At 34.7% G+C, this 25,878-nt stretch overlaps 1 protein-coding gene across 5 annotated transcripts in view; it reads right to left on the bottom strand.

Moving 5' to 3' along the window:
* LOC113516486 (apoptosis-stimulating of p53 protein 1) overlaps nt 1-25,878 on the bottom strand; it is a 459,324-nt gene that overhangs the window by 223,587 nt on the left and 209,859 nt on the right. For 2 of the 5 annotated variants that reach the window (XM_052894327.1, XM_052894328.1), the window contains exon 1: nt 6,101-6,227. The exons of the other annotated variants lie outside the window; for them this stretch is intronic. The gene's annotated coding sequence lies outside the window, so the exon portion shown is untranslated. Of the gene's footprint in view, nt 1-6,100; nt 6,228-25,878 lie in introns of those variants that run through there. 5 annotated transcript variants of the gene reach the window in all.

Genomic DNA, 25,878 nt, shown 5'->3' with positions numbered 1-25,878 from the left:
TATGCCTTATTAGGTCGACCTCCACGTGGCTCCCCCTGGAAACCATCGTGAACAATTCTTGTTGAATTCGTCACGATGGGCTAACTGACCTACTTCATCCTCACCTATCATCCTTCACTGGTGTCCCACCGGTGTATACCGTTAGCGCGGGTGGGATTACCATTCCATTATCATCCATCAAAAAAAAAATAGTGAGTCATAGAGTAATTCTATTCTATTGTTTTTTTATGGATAATAATAGAATGGTAACCCCGCCTGCGCTATCGGTATATACCGGCGGGGCACCAGTGGGGGATGAATGGTGAGGATAAAAAACAGGTCAGATAGTTTCCAGGAGGAGCCGCGTGAAGGTCGACCTGATAGATTGATAGTAATGGAAACTAACCTCTATTTTATTGTTCCACATATTCAAACTATATAAGCTATATCCGCGTCCACCTAATCTATGATTGTGGGGGGAAGGGATTGTTAGTAATGGGGAGGTTAGTCCCCATTGCTATCAATATACCCTATCATGTCGACCTCTACTTGACTCCCCCTGGAAACTATCGTGACTAATTAATCGTTGAATTTGTCACGATGGACTAACTGACCTGCCTTTTCATCCTCACCTATCACCTCTCACTGGTACCTCGCCAGTGCATACCGATAGCGCAGGCGGGATTACCATTCCATTTAAACCTATAAAATGAAAATCTATGATTGTATTAGGGAAGCGAATGTGTAGAAATGGGATGTCACACAGGAAAAAAGTATTCGTTGACTCAAGATATGCAAAGAAGCAGTTTATTATTTTATTTGTCTATGCCCAGATAATATGTTACCATCATATTAAAATTACCATACTAGTAGTTTTTTTAGTTTAGATAAGAAAAAAAATGCAAAATTTTTTTGGTAATTTTCTTAGAATTACTCCAGACCCAAACATGATATAAAATATTCATGGTCATGTCTAAAAAGTAGACACTTGGAGCTATAATGCTGTTTTTTTCTTTTTGCTGTACCATCATTTTCTTCGGAGTTACAGCTCGTTGAAAATCACACAAAAATTTGGATTTTTTTTTTGTATATCCCTTCATTTTTGTGTCTAGTGTATATTTAAATCTACATTTTACCTTACATCATGCAGTCATAAGTAAAAATAAGGGGACAAAACTACCATAAACGTAACACGTCAGTAACCCTTATCAATTGCAAAAAAAAAATATTAAAATAAATTCATAATTTACAACATATATAACCTCTTAATTTAGCCACAAAAATACATAAGAATTACAACCTCTTTTTTGCAAGTAGCAAAAAAAATAAGGCAAAAATAACAGTCCTATTAGCGGAAACACAGCTGTGTCAGAATGTCAACAAGACGAATTTGACGTTTTTAGCTGTGCATATCAGAATGGCGGTATTTATAGGCAGGTGCCACAATGATAGGGGTCGGCCTGCCCTCTCGTGTCTAATTATAGCGGTCCCTTGCTTACATTTGTCTGTTTGTGATGTAATGGTTTGTGATCTTAACTCTGATAAAATGACTGGCATGACAGAAATACGAGTAATTTATTTGACAATTCACTTGTTTATTATGGAATATAAATGACACAGAATTTATGAAATGGGAACAGTTTATTTATTTATTTATTCATTAGTACAAATATGTGTACATGGCGGACTTAATGCTAAAAGCATTCTCTCCCAGTCAACCATAGGCAAGTGTCAGAATACTCTAATACGGTACTACTAATTATTGATATACATACATACTAAAATTACATATATAAACGAATAAATATATATGAATAACAAATATACTTACACATATATGACATATACTATATTATACACGAAATTGAGAATAATATAAAGTACTTACAGCTCGGATAAAATAAAAAAGAGAGCGTGAACGTTTTTTAAAGACGGTTTAGTCAGTAGTCTCTTAATGGCATCAGGAAACGCGTTCCAGAGTCGTGAAGAATGTGGGAGAAAAGAATTTGAAGCGAAACCAGTATAGTAAGAGGGGATAGATAGTTGGAGAGTATTAATGGAACAAAGGTTTCTGGAATTTAAACAGTTAAAGTAATAAAAAACAGTCAATACAGAACTGTTGAATTTTTAGTATTTTTGATTAGATTGTTCACTATGTAGATAGATAGATAGATACTCTTTATTGTTTTTTTTTTTCAAAAGATTACAATAGTAAACTTATTATAGATACAAACAATTACGATATATACTTAAAAAAAACTTTCAAACCCCTATCTTAGAGCTCTTACATAAGTAATTAACAAAAAGTAATAAATAGACTTCATTCCTCAATTAACACGAAAATCGATCGTGGCAAAATCAGGTTTTGCATTCGTTCATAGGCTACGGTAACCGCTTACCATAAGGTGAGCCGTATACTTATTTGCCACCTCAGTGATATTAAAAAAAAAGTTATTTTAATTTAAAAATTAAACTGATCTTAAGAAAATGTATATGGGATAAATATAGCTCTTTTTTATTCTTCGAAATACAAAAGATTAATTTTCCAAATCGATCAATAAATGACAAAGAATGAAATAATAAACAAAAAAATACAACCAAATTGTGAACCGCCCTTTTCGAAGTCGACTGAAAAGAGATAGATAGATAGATAGATACTCTTTATTGTTTCCTCCAAAAGATTACAATAGTAAACTTATTATAAATATAAATAATTACAAGAAATAATCACAATGAGAAAACAATGGGCGACCTTATCGCTAAGAGCGATCTCTTCCAGGCAACCTTTGAGAAAATTATGTCACATTTTAGTGCAAATAGAGGACAATACTTTTTTTTTTAATTCGAATAAAAAGTAAAGACAAAAATTGGCGGCATTCCCTACGGGCCGAGTGCGTTGACACCGCTGTTTTGTTACATGACATTTGAGTTTCGCCTTGTTGTGTCTGCCGGCCGATTTATTTCTACTCACATCGCGAGATCGCACGTCGCTCACTAGTGTTAAGTAGACGTAGTTGCGAATTCATTCATAATTTTGCACTATTCACCTTGTATAATCTGTGATTTGAAATTATTTATTTAACATTTAATGCACAGTAAAATTCTATGTACATTTGGCGGACTTAACACCGGACGGTGTTCTCTACCAGTCAACCATTGTGCAAACCGAGAAAGTAAGCGGTGTATTATTGAATAGAGGAAAAATAAAGCAATCTATTATCTATGGAATAGATCTGTATCCTATATGTATATCTGTATAAAACCGTGTGGTCCCAGCATAGAATAAGCCACCCATTCCTTTCCCGTGGGCGTTGTAAGAGGCGACTAAGAGGGCGAGGAAAGGGCAGCAGTGTCCCTCTTAAAACATCTCTAAATCCTGACTACGGTTGCCAATCCACCTGCCAAACTTGGCAACTACTGGCAAAACCCCCTAAAGGGGAAAACTTATGTTCAGCAGTGCCTAGTTAATGGCTAATAAGTCTGTGTACAATGAGTGAAAACGATACAGTACAAATAGTACCAAAATCGTTGGAATTGTCTGATTTACAAAATAAGATATCCTAGGACATTTTAAAACTTTATGTTTCAATATATATTACAATATGCTATATTAGCGATTAATCTCAGAACAGTTTTTACTTGTCTATCGTGTATCTTATATTATACCTAACATCCCACAATAGGGGGGAAAGGGATTGTTAGTAATGGAGACTGAGAATCCCATCGCTAGCAATATACCCAACCAGGTCAACCTCCTCGCGGTTCTCCCTGGAAACTATCATGGTTAATTCCTGATGAATTCATCATGATGGGCTAACTGGCCTGTTTTCATTCTCACCTATCACCCTTCACTGGTGCTCCGCCAGCGTATCCCGTTAGCGCAGGCGGGGCTACCATAGAATTTTCACCCATCAAAAAATATCCTAGATTTTGAATGCATAATGCATATTCTCAATATTAAAATATTAATAAAAGAATTCATTTTGGAAAGTTTAGCTAATCTATCTTTATATATGTAAATACCGAATTTATATATTTAAATAACTTTATTGACAAAAAGAAAATATGGCAAAAAAGACGAACTTAGTGCTAGTAGCATTCTCTACCAGTCAACCTTTGGGATGAACTGTGAATCACGAACGCGGTACTTCATTATTGGGATCACATAAATCAATTGCTCTAGCGTATACTAAAGAAATTATTATTCTTTATTTATTATTTTTAAAAACATAATCTTCAAAACTACTTAATGTCTGCTCAAAATAATATATTATTAGATTTAAAAAAATTCAAACAAAACAAAACCAGAGCGAGACTTTGTACAAAAGTCGTTTGCTTGGGTACCTCTGTCCCATTCGTATTTCAACCGTGAAGCAGTTGTGTTTGCATGGCTGTGTTTCGGTTTGAAGGGTGGGATATGGCGTGAATTTACAGGGTACAGAGGAATAACACCTGAGTCCTCAGGAATGGCAACGCATGGAGGGTATCATGGGCGAAACAGTATACTCTGTTATGTCCATGGTACTGCTCATGTCTATAGGCGATGGTTACCACTTTCCATCAGGTGGACCGTCAGCTTGTTTGCCATTCTAAGTTGTATAAAAAACAAAAAAAACTTTATTGATATATCCTCTATAGAGGAAAAACTATGATTGTTTATTTGTAATGAATAAACGCAAAAACTACTCAAACGATTCCAAAAATTCTTTCACCCGTTGAAAGACGTAGCTTCCTATCAGCCAATAACATAAGCTATACATTATTAAAAAAAAAATGTAACCCAAAGTATCAAATGGAGTGATGGACTGAAATACATTGCAGGGAGTTAGTGGATGCAGGTGGCTCAGGACCGATCTTTATGGCAGTCTATGGACTTATGTCCAGCAATGGACAAATAATGGCTGAAATGATGATAATGATAAAAGTATAAAAAACGTGCCTATTAAAGCTAATATAAAATATAAATTTATCTTTCCATCTACCAGTGTGAACTTGAGAAAGATTGTTAGTATACTCTTTAGAAACATCTAAAACGTAGAATTACAATGAAGTTTCAGACTTAAAACCCCAATATTTTAATAGCTAGCTGCAAAACAGAGGATCCGATGAAAGTAAAAATGTCGTCCATCAAAAATTATTAGTTAAATCAAATATTATTCATTCATAAATGCAATAAATACTTATTAAAAAAGATATTATTTCCAAAGTGGAGCAGCTAAGATGTCACATACGAGTACCCGTAGGGCACATGAAACATTTGGAATTTACAATCTTTAGGGCTATTAAGAAGTGACCAGATACAAATGTTATTATAAACCTTAATACTACTAAGGAAGAGTTAAATTTCCTATGCAGTATAATGTATATATAAGAGAAACCCGGTGTTTATAATATGCACAATCATATGCACAATGGACAACGATGAATGATTTGTTTTGCAAATAAAAGCTAATGTGTCGTGTAATAATTAATAACTTTACGCATAATGTTTGTTGTGAAGACATATCCTGACTTTGTTGTTCAATTCATACTTAACCAAATAGATTTAAATATAGATAGATATCTATAAGCATATATGTATATCAAACAAATTCAAGCATGCATGTATACTCATTGCACGGTAGATGAAAGGATATACGACTCAAAAGTAATAAACATGAAAGGAAACTAAACTAATACTATGACAGATCTTATAATAAAAGTTTAAGAGCATGAAACCTACAAAATACAGAGGAAATTTGATTTCGTAATTTAAGCCAATTTTATTAATATTTCAATAACCAAATTACATATTACGAAGTAAACACTCGACCTAAAAACGGCTGTAAACAACGGAATACCATAATGGGTATAATTTAAAAACCATTTAAGTAAGTATATTTTATGTAGGTTGGAGATAAATCAAATTAAAGTTTAGATGGATATATAATATAGTAGAAACGAAAAAAAAAACTTCAAAGAGATAACTCCGTGTTTGATTAAACGACGAATAATTGTAATTCAGAAAGTGACGAATATCCAGTCGTCAATTATAATTTTTACATTTTAAATACACGACTGAAAAATATTCATAACAGTATATTATTTTATTATAATAAACTCATAGTTATATCACACGCACATTTATCATCAGCACGAACTTTTAAAACAGTCCTTTATTATAAAAAACACGACCGTAGTTCGAAATATGCAAGAGCGAGTTTATCAAACGCTTTAGTTAATTCAACGCGACGTGCCCACGCGCAACACCGGTTCTCTCCATACTGAAGCGTTCTAATTTTGAAATGAAGTGGATATAATAACATTGCGTATATTTTCCCAGTTTTCACTGGCCAGCGACATCAGTGAGTCAGTCATTCAAATTTTTTTTCATCGTCTATACTTTACATCTCTTGGCACGCACTTTGGTCTCAATAAAAAATCGTAAATTTAGTCGCCTTCAATATAAATAAGCATAAATTCATTTCACCTTAGCGTTTCTTGAATTTCCTTCATCTTTTATAGTAAACAGATTACGCTATTTATGTTATGTTATGTTCCTAGTAAAATAAATACAAATGCTGACAAAAAATATTTGCTTACTTCTTTACATAGCTTCATGAAAACATTTCCCTTTGTCGTATTTCTGGAAATTTCCTAAACACTGTTAATAAATACTACAATATTTTATGTGATTTGAAAATAATTTGATGTATAAATTTGCCCTGTCTTCGTGATATATCCAATCAATATACCGTCGTGTGCTCTCGGCATACAGCTAAATTAATTAACAACAAAGTTGCGTCAATGCATCGAACGATTTTCCACAAATTTCTAATTATTCACCACAGTAGCTGCAATGATTCTCAGTAAATACAATTTCACATAAAAGATCGTAGATTTTTAAGTATCCCAGTTTTTAGACAATTGATCTGTTTGTCTGGCACTTGTCATTTTATCACAAAAATAAATTTGAGAGCATTGTAACCGGGTTGTTCATTTCCCTGTCAGAGACTAAGATCTTAAATTAGATTTAAATGACGGCCAAAAAATTAGCCGAAATACATCTGTAAAAAGAAACAAATGAAGCCAAATATCTACTAAATAATGGATATCATTATCACTAGTAATAAAAGGGCTGAATTTTTTAGCAGAAAGAAACCAATCAGCTTCTTGAAATCCAACGAGGAAGAGCTTCCAGTGTTCTTGGCACCGCTTCAATTAGTCAAAACCTCTTTGATATCTGAATCAGGTTAGATAATTTTGTACACATAGTCTGCTTCGATAAAACATATTGTAAAAATAAACAATTTTTGTTAATATTGTCACATAAAGTCTAAATAAAATTAGTTTAAAATCTAAATAAAATCCAATATAATATTAAATACAATTCTTACTTGTAGTTTCATGAATGCAGTGCAAAATTATCATTGGCAATAGTTTGAATTAATATAGATATTAAATCTAAGAGTAGTTCTGCTTTTTATTTTATTTTTTTTTTAATTTAGACTTCAATTGAGCAAAAAACGGTAGACTTTTTTTATTTTATATATTATTGTTTATTTTTTGTTTCTGTTCTTATTTTGTATGCTACTATATGAGTCGCATAATTCTTTGAATAAATCATTTCTTTTTTTCTTTCTTCATTAATCGATTTTTTATTTATACTACATTAGTCATCAGTAGTCTCATGTTCAGGTTCGTTCGTTTATATTTTCTTTAAATTCTATTGAAACACAGTTGTATATTTACGACTTTTTAATTAACTCATTTATAAAATGAAGTTTTAAATTAAATCTATAAAATTTTTAGTAAGTTTACTTCTTTCTTCGAATAATCCTAATAATGTCTTCTATAAGCAAATGTAAATGTAGACAATTAAGTCATTACATTCACCAATCGTAATGGTAATATTTCTGCATAATTGCTTTTTTCAACCGTGTACCTTACTTAGTTACCAGAGGGAGACTTTGTACAAAAGCCGATTGCTTGGGTATCTCTGTCCCATTCGTGTTTCAACAAGCAGTTGTGTTTGCATGGCTGTGTTTCGGTTTGAAGGGTAAAAACAGAGGAATAACACCTGGCCAACGCATTATCATTATTCAAATATATTCCATCATTATTAAAATATATTCCACATAGAAATGTCTTCCTTGAACCGACTTAATATCTTTTCACATTTCCAGCACCTGTGCGTCGTCTGGAAGCTTGAACTAGCCTTGAACGTTTATTTACCTATGCGCTACGCTATTTTTAGTTGTTTTTGATATCGTCACAATTTCAAAGGTAGACACGAATGGATTGTTTTGGAAACATTAATCAAATAATAATGCACCTTTTGTCATTATAATAGGCTACCTGATTCTCCTGAGGACTCAGGTGTTATTCCTCTGTACCCTGTAAATTCACTGCTATATCTTACCCTTCAAACCGAAACATAGCCATGCAAACACAACTGTTTCACAGTTGAAACGCGAATGGGACAGAAGTACCCAAGCAATCGACTTTTGTACAAAGTCTTCCTCTGGTACTTGTCCTACCTTTTCATTCTTGCCAATCAACTCTCACTGGTGCTCCGCCAGTGTATACCGTTAGCGCAGGCGGTGTTACCATTCCATAATCATACGTTAAAAAAAAACCCGCCTCTCGAGCGTGACAACTACTATCAAAACATCCCAATATGGCAAACCCTATGTTCAATAGTGGACATTTAACGGCTAATTATGATCTAAAAGTCAAATCATAACAAAATTTAACCATTTCCTATTGTAAACTGTTAGGTTTACTTCAGCACATAACATTGAAAATGTTTGTAACCACGACCTTGCGACATTTGACCGCTTGCCAAAGTCTGCTACAGAGGACGCGTTTTATTCGACTCTGGGGAAATAAGTGGAGCTCGCAGTGAGTAATACTTAATTTATTTTAAATGCCCATAATGGTGGGTATCTAGACACAATTTTTAGAAATATGATTACTTATTCTGCATAACCTCTGTGGCGTTTTATAAATGAGATACTGGATTTGATTCGGAGTCAGGCTAATTAAGGAAAGTTGGCAACATTGAAATTCGCTCGTATTTGGGTAATCCTGGTTGCATAGAATTGAACAGAAATAATTTTTATACGAATTGACTTGTTTACAAATCCTTTTAAATCATCATTCTTTTAAGATTTTATTGCTAGATTGGAAATGTTCTCTGCTGAAAAGAACCCTCAAGGAACTTAGCAGTTACTCTTTTCAATTCGTATATGTAGAAGATAATTTTACATTTGTATGGGTATATAATTAGCATTGAGTTTTATTTATATGTATCATTCAATGTAAAATACACAATTAAATGTTCACGAGTATGACGGATGAACCAGCCATCGTTGCGCTCAATCACGCCCTCACCAGTAATTAGCTTTTACCAGATATTTATTATCTATTTCGAATGCCTTAAAACTATCCTAGTTTGAAAATAAATTGATGTAATTATTATAAATATAGTATAAATTATGTTGTACTTAAATCGTCATAGTCGTAGAATACTGACGGATCTGACAAATATTACATATAAAGATCCGTCAGTATTCTACGACTATGACGATATATGTGTTTATTTAGTAAGAATTGTATTTCCACAAAGTACGAGGTCAATTCTATATATTAAATCGATTATGTCATTTTCTAATGTAAAGAAAGTGGAGGGAAAGGGATTGTTAGTAATGGAGACTGAAAATCCCATTGCTAGCAATATACCCAACTAGGTGGACCTCCTCGCTGTTCCCCCTGGAATCTATCATGGTTAATTCCTGATGAATTCATCATGATGGGCTAACTGGCCTGTTTTCATTCTCGTCTATCACCCTTCACTGGTGCTCCGCCAGCGATCCCGTTAGCGCAGTCGAGGCTACCATACCATTTTCACTCATCAAAAAAAAATGTAAAGAAATAGATAGATACTCTTTATTGTTCCCTCCAAAAGATTACAATAGTAAACTTATTATAAACACAAACAATTACAAAAGACTATAAATGTGACGAATTACGTCACATCTGTGGTATACTGATATAAATTGGCAATAAACCTTCATCAGTTTGTACTATCTTTGTATCCTATCATAATTTATTTTTACCTAATTGGCAGATTTAGTAAATAAACTTGGCACGTAATTTAATCGAAATTTGTAATTTAATTATAAGACAACGAGATTATGATGGCAGATCATACAACCTATACAAATATCCTTTAAATTTCTATGTTTGTTTGTTTATTAACGTTTTTTTTTAATGGGTGACAATGGTATGGTAACCCCGCCTGCGCTATCGGTATACACCGGCGAGGCACCAGTGAGAGATGACTGATGAGGATGAAAGCAGGTCAGTTAGCTAATCCTGACGAATTCAATTAGAATTAATCACGATGATTTCCAGGGGGAACCACGTGGAGGTTGACCTGACAGGGTATATTGCTAGTAATGAGGCTGTTTGACCCCATTACTAACAATCCTTTTCCCCCCTGTTTATTAACGTTGTTATTCCGATAAAAACAAAGCAATATGAATAATAATTGTTTACTAAATATGTCAAATAAGATAAGCAGTGTGTATTATGGTCAAAAATATTGTAGTAAACTAAAATGTAATACTTAATTTATTATTTCAAATTATAATATATATGTATAATATTTTTTTTATACGACTTAGAATGGCAAACAAGCTGACGGCCCACCTGATGGAAAATGGTAACCGTCGCCTATAGACATAAGCAGTAGCATGGACATAACAGAGTATACTGTTTCACCCATGATACCTCCCATACGTTGCCATTCCTGAGGACTCAGGTGTTATTCCTCTGCATCCTGTAAATTCACGCCATATCACGCCCACCCTTCAAACCGAAACACAGCCACGCAAACACAACTGCTTGACGGTTGAAACACGAATAGGACAGAGGTACCCAAGCAAACGACTTTTGTACAAAGTCTCCCTCTGGTAAATGTAATAGTATGTACTGGTGATGTGTGTATTAAATTTTTTAATTATACTTAATATTTGCTGAATATCTAACTATTAACTTATTCAATAAGAACTTTGTCATCATATAAACAAAGCAAACTAAGTATTCTATTATAATATAATAAATTAGATTTGCATGCCTACAATTTTAAGGCAATTAAACAGATGCCAAAAAGTTTTGTCACATGGCCCTTATAATGTCAAATGTCTGTTTAAAGCAAATAAATATTTCATTTCATTTCATTTCATTTCATTTCGTTCACCAATAAACACCCAGTTTTCTAGTTCAAATAATAAAATTAGATAAATGCATTTAGAAACTGCAGACATTTTGGCAAATAATCAAACGCCACAAGGCCGCGGTTACTGACAAATTATTTGCTTACGTTAAGAAACTTTTGTATTGATAGAAATCGTTTATTTGCTCAGTTTATTTCTTATTAGGTTCCAGCATAGAGTAAGCCACCCCTTTCTTTCCCGTGGAAGTCGTAAGAGGCGACTAAAGGAGGGCAAGGGATGGACAGCAATGTCCCTCTTAAAACATCTCTATAGCCTACCTGCGCTATGGACTAACTGACCTGCCTTTTCATCCTCACCTACTGGTACTGGTAGCCCGCCGGGGGGAAAGGGATTGTTAGTAATGGAGACTGAGAATCCAATTGCTAGCAATATACCCAACCAGGTCGATCTCCTCGCGGTTCTCCCTGGAAACTATCATGGTTAATTCCTGATGAGTTCATCATGATGGGCTAACTGACCTGTTTACATTCTCATCTATCACCCTTCACTGGTGCTCCGCCAGTGTATCCCTTTAGCGCAGGCGGGGTTACCATACCATTTTCACACTAAAAAAAAAACTGGTAGCCCGCCATAGTATACCAATAGCGCAGGCGGAGTTACCATGCCATTTTTATCTATTAAAAATACGGTAACAACACTGAAACCTTATTACACTCTTTTTGAACCAAAAAATATCTAACCAAAAGCCTATTTTCCTAGCCGCAAAGCCTTCTATTGAAAATTAATCAACCTTTACAATCTTAGATGTAGTAACAACCGAATAATAGCGTGCCAGTAACTCAGGTAAGCCGGGGTTTCGGTCCAACAAGTAACAATTAGGTACAAGCAGGTAGAGACCTCGTAACTCAAACTCGAAGGGAGATAATTACGCGAAGTGTGAAACTGCAGCACCCTAATACGCCGTAATGAAATCCCTACTTCATGGTGTTAAGAGAAATACCCTCTTATAAACGCAAAGTTAATTAATTCAATTACAAATTACTTGTATATATTTTTATAGCATATTACTTTTTTGTCAGCTGCTTTGTACGAAAGAATTTAAAAAGTAGGAAAACTATGAGACCACTCCTAGACTAAGAAATCATCATATCCAGCTTTTAACTGTCCACTCCCGTATATAAGCCTCTCTTGGGTTGGATTAGGTTTTGCCAGTAGTTGCTATAGTTGGCAGGCGGATTGGCAACTGCAGTCAGGCTTTAGGGATGTTTTAAGAGAGACGCTACTGCATATCTCTCGCCCTCTTTTACTCGCCCCCTACAATACCCACGGGAAAGGAAGGGGTAGCCTATTCTATGACGGGACCACTATATAATAATTATTATGATTTTTAATATAAAAATAGTACGTACAATTATTGTCATAAAGTTTATTTTTTTTAACACTTTCAGTTTTAATGTTAATCAGTGTTAGACGACAAACGTATCAATTAAGCCTTAAGAGGGGAAACAGAGATGGGCATATACAGCATGCGGTACAGAGGTATAACAATCTCGTAACAAGGTACATTACAATATAACTAAGCAGTGTTCGGAGGCTTTACGTGTTGATAACAAAACGTATTGTATAAATTTACAATATAATAGAACAATTTCGAACAAACCCATAACGATGTTCGCAATATTTTAGATGAAATGTTATACTATGTATTATTAGCGAATAATATAGGTCACATATTATTTTCAAAAAAATTTGAGATCTCTATGAAAATTACAATTTAATGCAAAGTATCAAAATTTTGCCTATTAAAACTAATCATCATCATCATCATATCAGCCTTTAACTGTCCACTGCTGAACATAAGCCTGCCCCTTGGAGGGTTTTGCTAGTAGTTGTAACGTTTGGCAGGCGGATTGGCAATCGCAGTTAGGCGGGGGAAAAGGGACTGTTAGTAATGGGTTTTTTTTTAATGAATGATAATGGAATGGTAACCCCACCTGCGCTATCGGTATGCGCTGGCGGGGCACCAGTGAGAGATGATAGGTGAAGATGAAACCAAGTCAGTTAGCCCATCGTGACGAACTCCATTAGAATTAATCACGATGATTTCCAGGAGGAACCGCGTGGAGGTCGATTTGATAGGGTGTATTACTAATAATTCCTTTCCCTCTGTTAGTAATAGGGTTTGACAGCTCCATTGCTAACAATATACCCTATCAGATTAACCTCCACGTGGTTCCCCCTGGAAACCACAGTAGCTAATTCTTGTTGAATTCGTCACAATAGGCTAACTGACCTGTCTTCATCGTCACCTATCACTTACTGGTGCCCCGTCAGTGTACACAGACAGTGCAGGCGAGGTTGCCATTCCATTATCACCCGCTAAAAAAACCGTAGTTAAGCTTTAGAGATGTTTTAGGAGGGACGCTGCTGCCCATCTCTCGCCCTCCCTTTATCGCCTCTGACGACTTCAAAAAAAAAGGTATGGGTGATCTATTCTATGACGGACCACATGGCCATTAAAACTAACACACAGATAATATAATACTATCTCATACTAAATTACATGCAATGCTAGGACGAATCGCTAGTACACCTTGTGAAAAATATTATTAAAAATAAAAAAATATAGAATAAATGAAAAGAATTTTTTCATTATACTCCTATAATTTATTGACTAGTTGAAGAGCCTAGCTTTAAAATCTTCTAAAGATAAAGATACTGTCTTTTTTTTGTATACAACTTAGAGTGGCAAACAAGCTGACGGCCCACCTGATGTAAAGTGGTAACCGTCGCCTATAGACATGAGCAGTACCATGGACATAACAGAGAATACTGTTTCGCCCATGATACTCCCCATGCGTTGCCATTCCTGAGGACTCGGGTGTTATTCCTCTGTACCCAGTCTTATTCAACGTCGACTTATCGCAAAATACGTAGAACTAGTGGCAGCCACTCCTGAGTATTGTAAGTTAACCTTGATTCCTTGAATACTCTACAAGCGCCTAAAACTGGCATTATCTGTAATTCTTAATTTATAACTATAAATGTGTAGGGAGAAAAAGGTATTGTTAATAATAGGAGCCCAAAATCCCCGTTGCTAGCAATATATCTTGTCAGGTCGACCTTCACATGGTTATACTGGAAACCATCGTGGTTCTTATTTCACAGCAAAATTTGATATGTTTCAGAGCAAAATTCACTTGTAGACATACCATTCCGTGTTCTAAATTTATATGTTTTAAATCTAACGTGTCTATGAAACGTCTAGTCGTCCATAGCTGTGTTTCATTTTATTTTTTTATTAAATAAAAATAGTGCATATTTTACTGAAGTATTTTGCGGAAGATTAATTAATTAATCTATTAATAATATATGTATGATATATAATTTAGCGATCTATTAAGTTATCTAAAGATGCCTCAGTCTAAGGTGAAACACGTGTTGCAAAACATGCGTGGATGAAATGGTGGTCGGAGATTGATAGCTAATACAGAAGGTTGTAGAACTTCTGGTAATAATAATAATCAATCTTCGAGTGTCGGCATTCGCATACATATTAATGGTAGCGGAATCAAACAAAATAATTCTGATCAACTAACCAGTAAAAATAAGCCACAACAAAATTTTGCCATGTGGTCCCGGCATAGAAGGGGCCACCCCTTTCTTTCCCGTGGGTGTTGTAAGAGGCGACTAAGGGAGAAGGAGCAATAATATAACAACAGTGTTCTTCTAAAAACATCACCAAAGACAAACTGCAGCTGCTAATACATCTGCCAAGGATGACAACTACTGGCAAAACCCACCCAAGGGAGAGTCTTAAATTTACCAGTAGACAGTTAAAGATAGTTAAAAAAATAGACTAAATGCTTTATCCTCAATTATTTAATGTAATCCGTGTAAACGAACTCTGGTACATGTTTCTATTTATTTACGAATCACTGTTTGTACAGTACTTATATGTATTAGAGTGTAACACCTCGATCAATCTGTTTGTTCGCTCGCTCCCCTGTTTCCTCTAATGTGATACACGTGTAGGGGGTAATTACCTTCGAGATAGCGTCTCTGTGATAAATTTCATTAGTTATCTATAATGGTTTACGTTTGACAAAACTCCGCTGATTAAAGTAATAAAGTAACAAATTGGTAAGTGCGATTTTTGACTGCAATATATATATATATATATATATATATATATATATATATATATATATATATATATATATATATATATATATATATATATATATATATATATATATAATGCATCTCTTAACAATGTAACAAAACCGAAAATTTTGTACCTTTATTTGAATCCCCTATTTCTCTATATTTTTATTTATGGTGCAATAAAAAGTTTAATAAAATAAATAAAATAAACTAGTAATAGGGCTATATATATATATATATATATATATATATATATATATATATATATATATATATATATATATATATATATATATATATATATATATATAAATTACATTGTTATCTCTGACAGAGATATCTTCCAGCCAATCTCGAAAACTAATGTGAAAGAATGAATTCTAGCGCTAGATTTAAACATTACTGCGTTGTTTAAGTAATTACTCGTATTATTGCTGGATTGTCCCGGCGTAGAAGGGTCCACCCTTTTATTTCCCATGGATGTCGTGAGAGGCGACTAAGGGAACTTAATGGTCGAGGGATGAACAGCAGCATCTCTTTTAAAATATCTCCAAGGCCTAACTATGGTTGCAAAGACGCCTAACAAGGTTGGCAACTATTGGCAAATCCTCCCTTATGGAGAAAGCTTATATTTAGCAGTGGACAGTTGACAGATAAATTTTTTATGCAACTTAGAATGACAAACAAATAAAATATCGAATAACTCGATACTCAAACTCGATTTCAAACTCGATATCACACTCGATTTCAAACTCAATATCAAACTCGATTTCAAACTCGATTGGTGTTAACTATTTACGTTTCTTATATTATATTATAATTATATCAGCCTTTAACTGTCCACTGATGAACGTAAGCCTCTATAGAGTTTTTCCAGTAGTTGCCATACTTGGCAAGCGAGTTGGCAACCGCAGTTAGGCTTTGATGATAATTTTATGAGGAACACTGCTACCCAGCCCTCGACCATTGGGGGAAAGGGATTGTTAGTAATGGGGAGGTTAGTCCTCATTACTATCAATGTACCCTATCAGCTCCACCTCCAAACGGTTCCCTCTGGAAACTATCGTGGTTAATTCTTGTGGAATTCGTCACAATGGACCAACTGAACTTCTTCCATCCTCACTGGTGTCCCATCATCCCACCAATGTAAACCGATAGCGCAAGCGGGGTTACCATTCCATTCTGAACCATTAAAAAAACCTATAGCAATATTTGACCTACCAATATTTAACAAATTATTCATTCATTCATTTAAAAAAACACAGTGAAATCGAAAATCTTTCCTTTTTTAATGTTAAAAATACAAATGTAATCCCAAATTATACTAGTCAGAGGTATTTTGTTGTGACGGAGGTAACAAATGACGTACCCTCCTTTCTCCGAGGGTATTCAAATACAATATGGCAGAGGGTAGGCTGCCCGCCATCTCCCTAAAGCGACCAATCTGTCTCAAATCGCTTAGTGATACTACAATTCAAACATCTTAAATACACATATAGATCTAAGATGTTTAATGTTTGTATATATATATATATATATATATATATATATATATATATATATATATATATATATATATATATATATATATATATATAACAGAGTATACTGTTTCGCCCATGATACCCCCCATGCGTTGTCATTCCTAAATTCACTGCCATATTCCACTCCTCAAACCGAAACACAGCCATGCAATCACAACTGATTCACAGTAGAAAAACGAATGAGACAGAGGTACCCAAGCAAACGACTTTTGTACAGTCTCATGGGAGAGGCCTATGTCCAGCAGTGGACAGCTAACGGCTGGTATGATTTATAATAGTAGTAGCATATATTCATTAGTATTCTGAATATATATATATATATATATATAAACCTGCCCTGATTACACACGTGTAGGTAGACGAAGAAGTATTTTATTCTTCTTGACATCCAATTTCCTTTTTCAGCCGATTTTAAATAGAAGAGGGTTCTCCATTTGATTTTTTTTTTATATATTTGTTACCTCATAACTCCGTCAGTTGTAAACCGATTTGGAAAATTCTTTTTTTTATCTATAAGGATATATTTCCAGATTAGTCCCATAGAAACTATCATGATCGTTTCAGTAGCATAGTTTTTTAATTAAAATAACTGATATTACAGGCGTTCATAGGCTACGGTAACGGCTTACCATCAGGTGGGCCGTATGCTTGTTTGCTACGTCAGTGGTATAAAATAAAAACTGATTTTACCATAATTGAAGTAATTTTACTTGTAAAACAAAAATCGCCCATTAAAATAAAAACACTTCGCAACAAGGAGGCCGACAGCTTGTTTAGCATTAAAAATTTTCATAAAAAAAATCAAAACCAAGAGGTCTGAGTCAAAAGCCTTGGTCATAAATGATTAGTTCGCGTGACTTTTTCAATTATCCAATTTAGTTACTCATCGGCATCCAATACGGACGGTAGCTGTTAAAAATAAAAACCGCTAAAAGCGAGTCGGACCTAATTTATTAGAGTTCCGTAGTTTTTTTTTTATATTTTACATTTTATATTTTTATTGTACATCGCTTTTTGTTTGTCGCTAATCACTATAGGAATATGAAAGTCGTTACCCAGATCTGTCTGGTCAGGTCTGTCTGTAAATCTGTCTGTATGTTCGTCATAGAAACAAAAACTAGTCAACGGATTTTAACAAAACTTGGTACAATTATTCTTCATACTTTTTATCACGCTACGATCAATAGGAGCAGAGCAGTGAAGGGAAATGTGTCTGTTACATCAAAACCACTGAACCGTGAGGAAGGACATAGGCTACTTATTTTACGAAAAACGACGGAAACGCAGACGAAATCGTGGGCAACAACTAGTACATAATAAAGTATGTAAAACAGACATGTAATCGATGTCTGTTATAGATACTTCATTATGTACTATTGATTGATTGATGTATTTATATATTTAGATAGAAGGAAGGAGGGGAAGAGGAAGACCGAGACATAGTCACATCAGACAGATCAAGGAAGGAGTTGGTGTCGTGTCGTATCAAGGGGTGAAGAGACTCGCTGAAAATCGTAGTGAGTGGCAAGAGCTCCACCGACAAGAGCGCAGCTCTTAAATAGGATAGATAGATAGACAGATGATGTATTTACGGAACTGTTGATTTTTCACTGCTTCCCAATATTCCGCGATCCCCTTGCAGAGACTCGGGGACCCCCTAGGGGTCGCGACCCACACTTTGAAAAACACTGATCTACAGAACCCTAATTAGCTTTTAAATGTGTTCAAAATTCGAATTCAATTCGAACATTTCTTGAAATATATCGTGTTACACGCAAACGTAACCCGACTTTCGCACGATGTGATGTTATTTTAGGAAAATGAGGCAAAGAAGCGTACAATGTATAAAATCATGGAGTAACACAGAAGCTTCTTCCATAACTATAGGCCAATGTATTTTTTTTGATGGGTGAAAATGGTATGGTGACCCCGCCTGTGCTAACGGAATACGCTGGCGGAGCACCAGTGAAGGGTGATCGATGAGAATGAAAACAGGTCAGTTAGCCCATCATGATAAATTCATCAGGAATTAACCATGATAGTTTTCAAGGAGAACCGCGAGGAGGTCAACCTGGTTGGGTATATTGCTAGCAATGTGATCCTCAGTCTCCATTACTAACAATTCCTTTCCCCCAGCAGATTATATATATATATATATATATATATATATATTCAAAGTGACGGCCCACCTGTGGAAAGTGGTAACTTATGTGTCAACACAAGACAATAATGTATACCGTTTTCTACAATGATGATGTTGCCATTCCTGAGGACTCAGGTGTTATTCCTATGTGTGCTTAGATCTTTAAAACTACGCAACGGATTTTAATACGGTTTTTTAAATAGATAGACAGTCTCTTGTCCAACAGGCATTTTTTTAAAGGTATAATGGAATTAAATATATACATAGATGATAGGTGAGAAAGAAGCTTCGATTATCGTGACAAATTCAACAAGAATGTTTCACGATAGTTTCAAAACCACCAACAACATCCCTTCCCGGAGGGAAACTATTGTTAAACTTTTTTTATACCCAACCAGGTCGACCTCCACGCGATTCTATATCTATTAATTCCTATGAATTCATCATGATGGGCTAACTGTCTGTTTTCATTCTCATCTATCACCCTTCACTGAAACACCGCCAGCGTATCCCGTTAGCGCAAGCAGGGTTACCATACCATTGTCACCCATCAAAAAAAAACAATCCCTTCTCCCCCGGCCAGCAAGCATTACCAGCAGACAAACATAGTCCCTCGTCTTATGTGTCAACACAATTCAGTTCGACTAGACCGTTAGGATGTTCAAAGAGACCTACAGGTCCACCGGACCGGCTTTTTCTTTCAAATGAAAATATACCATTAAATATACCATAGAACTTCGATTATACATTCCGTGTACCGTTAGCAAAAACCAACAACATATTAAAACTATTTTAAACTTTTTTTTATACGACTTGACCCACTTCTATCTGTTCTCCCTTAACTAAAGGTTGTCTGTAAGAGATTGTTCACGCCTTTTGTACCTTCATGTGTATATTTCAATCTGTATTTATGTTACTGTATTTCACTTGAATTATTCACTTGTCATTGTATATTTTTGTTTATGGTACAATAAAGAGTTAAATAAATAAAGAATCCCATAGCACACTTGTCAGAAAGTGGTATGTGTCTATCATAGACATGAACTGCACCGTGGATACAATAAAATTTACTGTATTTCCTAATACAATGTACTCACCCTACATTTTTTACTTCTAAAGACTAAATTTCCAAAAACGAAATTATTATGTGTTTCGGTTTGAAGGGTGGGATATAGCGTGAATTTACTGGGTACAGAGGAATATCACCTGAGTCCTCAGGAATGGCAACGCAATGGGGGTATCATGGGCGAAACAGTATGTCTCTGTTATGTCGATGGTGCTGCTCATGTCTATAGGCGACGGTTACCACTTTCCATCAGGTGGGCCGTCAGCTTGTTGGCCATTCTAAGTTGTATAAAAAAAAAATGGGGTACTTCAAAAAAGCTTTTTAAGGGTCGCTAACGCGCGCGTGATATCCCTGATATTACCTTCATAGGCTACGCTAACCCCGTTTACCATCAAACTGGCCGTATGCTTATTTACCACCATGGTTGTAACAAAAAAGGAATTTAATGCTGAAAGGTCTAACTTAAAAACTGGTGTATGTTACTGACCTTTGATACGTCGTCCAGAAGTGATTACATACTTATAAAATTCACGCGTTTAAAGTAACGAGGAAAAGCTATTATTTATTATAAATTGACTTTAATAAACTTCATCAGTGTTTCATTAAAAATACTTTGATTAAGGCAACTGGAAATAGATAATGTGAGAAGGACGGAAGGGTTAATGAATACAATATTAATATTTGTAGGACGAGGTACTTCGTTTGCTTTATCCCTTCGGGTCCTTTGAAAACCCTCGGCACAATGTGATACAAATTATGATTATAATTGATACATTTAACCACCTTCAAAAGGAAGATGATAAATTTTTAAGTGGCATTCTAAAATTCATTTGATCTTCGACCGTTTTCAAAATGGGGGAGATTCTCAATTAGACAGACTTTGTACAAAAGTCGATTGCTTGGATACCTCTGCCGCATTCGTGTTTCAACCGTGAAGCAGCTGTGTTTGCATGGCTGTGTTTCGGTTTAAAGGATGGGATATGGCGTGAATTTACAGGGTACAGAGGAATAACACCTGAGTCCTCAGGAATGGCAACGCATGGAGGGTATCATGGGCGAAACAGTATACTCTGTTATGTCCATGGTACTGCTCATGTCTATAGACGACGGTAACCACTTTCCATCAGGTGGGCCGTCAGCTTGTTTGCCATACTGAGTTGTATAAAAAAAAAGATTGTATATATTTTTTGTTTGTTACCTCATAACTTCGTCATTTCTAAACCGACTTGGAAAATTATTTTTTTATCTGGAAGGATATACTTTCAGGTAAATTCCACAGAAATTTTATAAAAATCGATTCATTAGTTTAGTTTTTAAAACAAAATAGCTAATTTTGAAGTCAGCTTTTTTGTGGAACAAGTCTTATATTATTTTTCTGTGACTATATGACAGAACTACGTTACCAGTTATGAATTAATTTCAATAATTCTTTTGTAATCGATAGGGTTGTCCTTCCTTCTCGTGTGATCCCGGCATAGAATAGTCCACTCCTTCCTTTCCCGTGAATTTCGTAAGAGGCGACTAATGGAACCTAATCGTCAATAGATGGACAATAGCATTTTTTGCCAATCATCCTGAAAGCATGGCAACTACTGGCAAACCCTTCAGCAGTGGACAATTAAAAGCTGATATGATAATATGATGTTGTCCTCCCGTGTTGGTTCCGTTCATTTCGAGATGACTGACTGCCGTTTTTCTTTAACCTCTCAACTGTGTCGCGTCCGCTTAGCGGACATATAAATAATAATGTCATATGTACTGTTTTGTCTAAATTAGCTTGGCGATAAGCTAAAATTATTGTAAACAAACCACCTCTTGTTCTTAACGCCAAGAATGTACGTAAAATAATGAAATAGGAGACCCACTTAAGTATCAATTGAAGAAGGCCTTTTTTTGGTCCATGTTTATAAACAAGTGCTATAAAAAAATGTATTGGAACACAAGCCATTTTATTTTTATTTTATCAAGTATATAATATTGTACAAAAAATATATAATTTTACATCCAGCAAGTTCTTAGTTTTTTAATAATTGAAAAATAAAAGGTAATTTATAGATGACTCCATTTTATTTCTCACAGAACAGTTGCAATGCAATTCATGTCGAGTGTAGTGTAAGAAAGTACATAGGAAATCTAGTTGGAATATAAATGTAATCTGAATTTTGTATAATTCCAATTAGATTCCGAAAAAAATCAGGTTTTTTAAACCTATACGCTAAAAATACCTAGTCTGTGTAAAGTCCGCTTACGGGACGCCACAGATGTGTATTTTCCACCATTTTGCATGACACAGTTGAGAGGCTAAGTAAAGCAAAACCTATTTGTGGACCACGTGATTTCGCGTTCTAAATTCAAATACATAATTACAGTTTAAGCTAAATTTAATTTATATAATATAAGCAGACACTATTATTATTATTAAAGTTATGTAAATACCTCGCCATTTATCGACGCGTTACATAAACAAACCTTACAGAAACCGCTGATAAAGAGCATCGCTACCTACACGTGCGTATAGATTTGTATACGTCTGCCAGCGTCCTCAATCAGTTTGTTGCCGATTCATTGAAAAAAAAAAACCAATAAACTATTAATTTTTTATTATTCTAAAATGTTCAATTTATAGGCATCGTGGTCTACGTGATCTACCGGTACGAACAATCTGATGCTTATTCGTACATCGGTCCGGTTACTTTTAATTAATTAATTACTTTTAATTTATGAACATGTCTATGTCCATAGATACTTTCCGCCATATATATCATATATATATATATATATATATATATATATATATATATATATATATATATATATATATATATATATATATATATATATATATTCTTTATTGTACATAAACATAATGTTAATAACAATGTACAAAGGCGAGCTTATCTCTAATAAGAGATTTCTTCCAGCAAACCTTTTTTATGTGAATCGAATGTCCATTTACTGCATCTATCATAATCTCTCGTGTGTGTGTGTGTGAGTGCGTGCGTGCATGCGTGCGTGCGTGTGTGCTATGTACTATCCGGCTATGTACTATAACTCATTAGAATCTATTTAACAGTTCAAACGTACCTGACTCAGTAACCAACCAAAATGTATTTTTCATTTTACAATATTTGCAGATTTATTGGCAATTTTACTACACTATACCTGATTTTATTCCATCGAAAAGTGAGTTAGAAACATTGAAATATTATATATTCATGCGTGAAGCAATACTCGTGATATTGATACGAGGGTCCAAAATATGCTTATGTACTTATGGATCATATCAATTTCATATAAACTTTATTTGAGTAGGCTTATGCAAAAATACTTTTCAAGGAGCAAGTTTCCGATTCGTCTTTATTTTTCTTAGTATGTTGCACGGATATGACGAAAATTCTGAATAATTTCGATATTATTTTGCAATCAAGGTTTACTCCACTTTTTTATTTTTAAACGTCTGGATTTTTTCTATACAACTTAGTATGACAAACAAGCTGATGGAAAGTGGTAACCGTCGCCTATAGACATGAGCAGTGCCATGGACATAACAGAGTATACTGTTTCGCCCATAATACCCCCCCCCTGCGGTTCCATTTCTGCCATTTCTCTGTACCCTGTAAATTCACGCCATATCCCACCCTTCAAACCGAAACACAGCCATGCAAACACAACTACTTCACGGTAGAAATACGAATGGGACAGAGGTACCCAAGCAATCGACTTTTGTACAAAGTTTCACTACGAGTCCTCCGCAATTTCTTTATATTTCTACTGATATTATAAATTTAAAGATTGTATGTTTATTTTTATCACTTAGTGTTTTAATTGTTTATCTAATTGTTATTGTATATTGGTATACACACGCTATATGGGATTGAGAAGGACATAGACTCTTCTTCTTCTTCTTCTTCATATCCTTATCCCAATTATTATTTGGGATCGGCGTAATATATTTTTTATTCATATTACAAAAATATTTGGCTTATAGTTTTACGACCGGCTGCCTGCCTGACGTCAACCCTCTTTGGGAAGAGATGGACTATTTTTAGGAATTTCACTTGTGTACACATATAAGAAGAAAGGAAAGACCGAGGTATAACTACATGGGAGAGATAAAGAAAACACTAGGCGTCATGACGTATAGAAAGGTCAAAAATATGGTATAGGATAGAGCTGGCTGGAAGAGAATACACGAATTAGTTGCACCCACAAGAAGAAACTCTTAAATGAAAAGAAAAAGACACATAGAATATTGGTTACACATAGGTTACATTCATTTCATTCGTTTTTAAGCCATGAGACTTTTATATATTAATATTTTCTTGTCTTTCTGTTCATTGTTTTAACACTGTAAAGTACACTGTAGTTGTGAGTGAAGTCACTGTGTGGCTTGCACATAATAACAGCGGTATGGCAGGTAAATAAACTGCCATGGCATAATGCTGAGTGCTGGCCATGTTGGCACATTATTGCTACAAATTATTATTGTTTTATTTATGTTTTGAAAATGCAGTTGGTTTTTAAGGTTTTTCTTTCGTCTTCTTCTATTTTTTATTTATCTCAATGAATTACGGTTATTAAATAATATTATAAACATCATTGATATATTTAGTAGTAGCCTGCCAAAGATTTTGGAAACAGCTCACAAATATCTAGAGTCGGGTTAAATACATTTATTATAACGTTGTATGTTAGCACACTAGATTTATAACATTGATTTGGCTTCTGCTGTTATAATTTTATAATTATTTTTAATGAATAAATAAACAAATAAATAAATATACCCCGGTCACGCGTACGAAACCCCGGGTTAAAGTCAGTTGTTTTATGAAGAGATCTAATACAAACATACATACAAAATACAAAACATACAGTCGCAATAGAGATTTTCAAAGAGCAAATATGATTGCTTCTTGAAACAAATCGTATGACTATTGCTAGATAACATCCTGGATTCCTACGTTTTCAATATCCGTAAAGTTAATAAAATTTATGACGACTCTGAAGAAAACTCGTGTATACTCGTGTGTTTTACTTGATACGAAAGAGTTTTATTATATAGAAGATTTATTCAAAATTATAGACCCACTGAAACTTTTTTTTTTTACGTGTGTTTTACTTGATCCACGAAACAGGTGTGCTGCCGGCCATAATGTGAGAAAGACTCTGTTTTCCGCAGTTGTGCGTTTTATTATATAGAAGATTTATTCAAAATGGGCCACAGCCTTATGAGCAGCCGTTTCTTCAGCGTCGAAACTTTTTTTTTTTGTATAAATGTTTGTTTAATGGACAATGACCCGTTATTGTCCCTATCATTATTTTGAGGTTTTTTCTATCTAGATGTAATAAACGTTTTGATAGTCGTTGATTCAACGTAGGTACGGCCAATTTTGATTGTCTGCAATCAGTAGCCTGTATCCATCTTTGGTTTTATATGTCAGCGGATCTTTGACGAATCCACATTTGAAATTGCGAGAACGGAAGAGGAAGAAGTGGATACGGGCCTACCACCCTCGTTCCTGAGCCTCTTCTAGCCAGTTCGTCTGCGGCATCGTTACCATAAGATCCACTGTGCCCTCCCATTGGAGGATCATCTGTGTACATACAACATTACGACATTACAGGTGTGCTGCCAGGTGTGCTGCCAAAAAGGAATATGCTCTTTTCTTGTGTGTCGTACATACTGCTGCTGGAAGTTGATTCCAAAGAGTGGTTGTGCGTGGAAGAAAGTAGAGATGTCGCATCTCTGTGCATCTT

Source organism: Galleria mellonella, unplaced genomic scaffold (assembly GCF_026898425.1).
Source record: "Galleria mellonella isolate WM207_F2 unplaced genomic scaffold, CSIRO_AGI_GalMel_v1 utg21, whole genome shotgun sequence".
Classification (NCBI taxonomy): domain Eukaryota; kingdom Metazoa; phylum Arthropoda; class Insecta; order Lepidoptera; family Pyralidae; genus Galleria; species Galleria mellonella.
The sequence above is the reverse complement of the archived record's forward strand: the minus strand, read 5'-3'. Positions and strand labels throughout refer to the sequence as shown.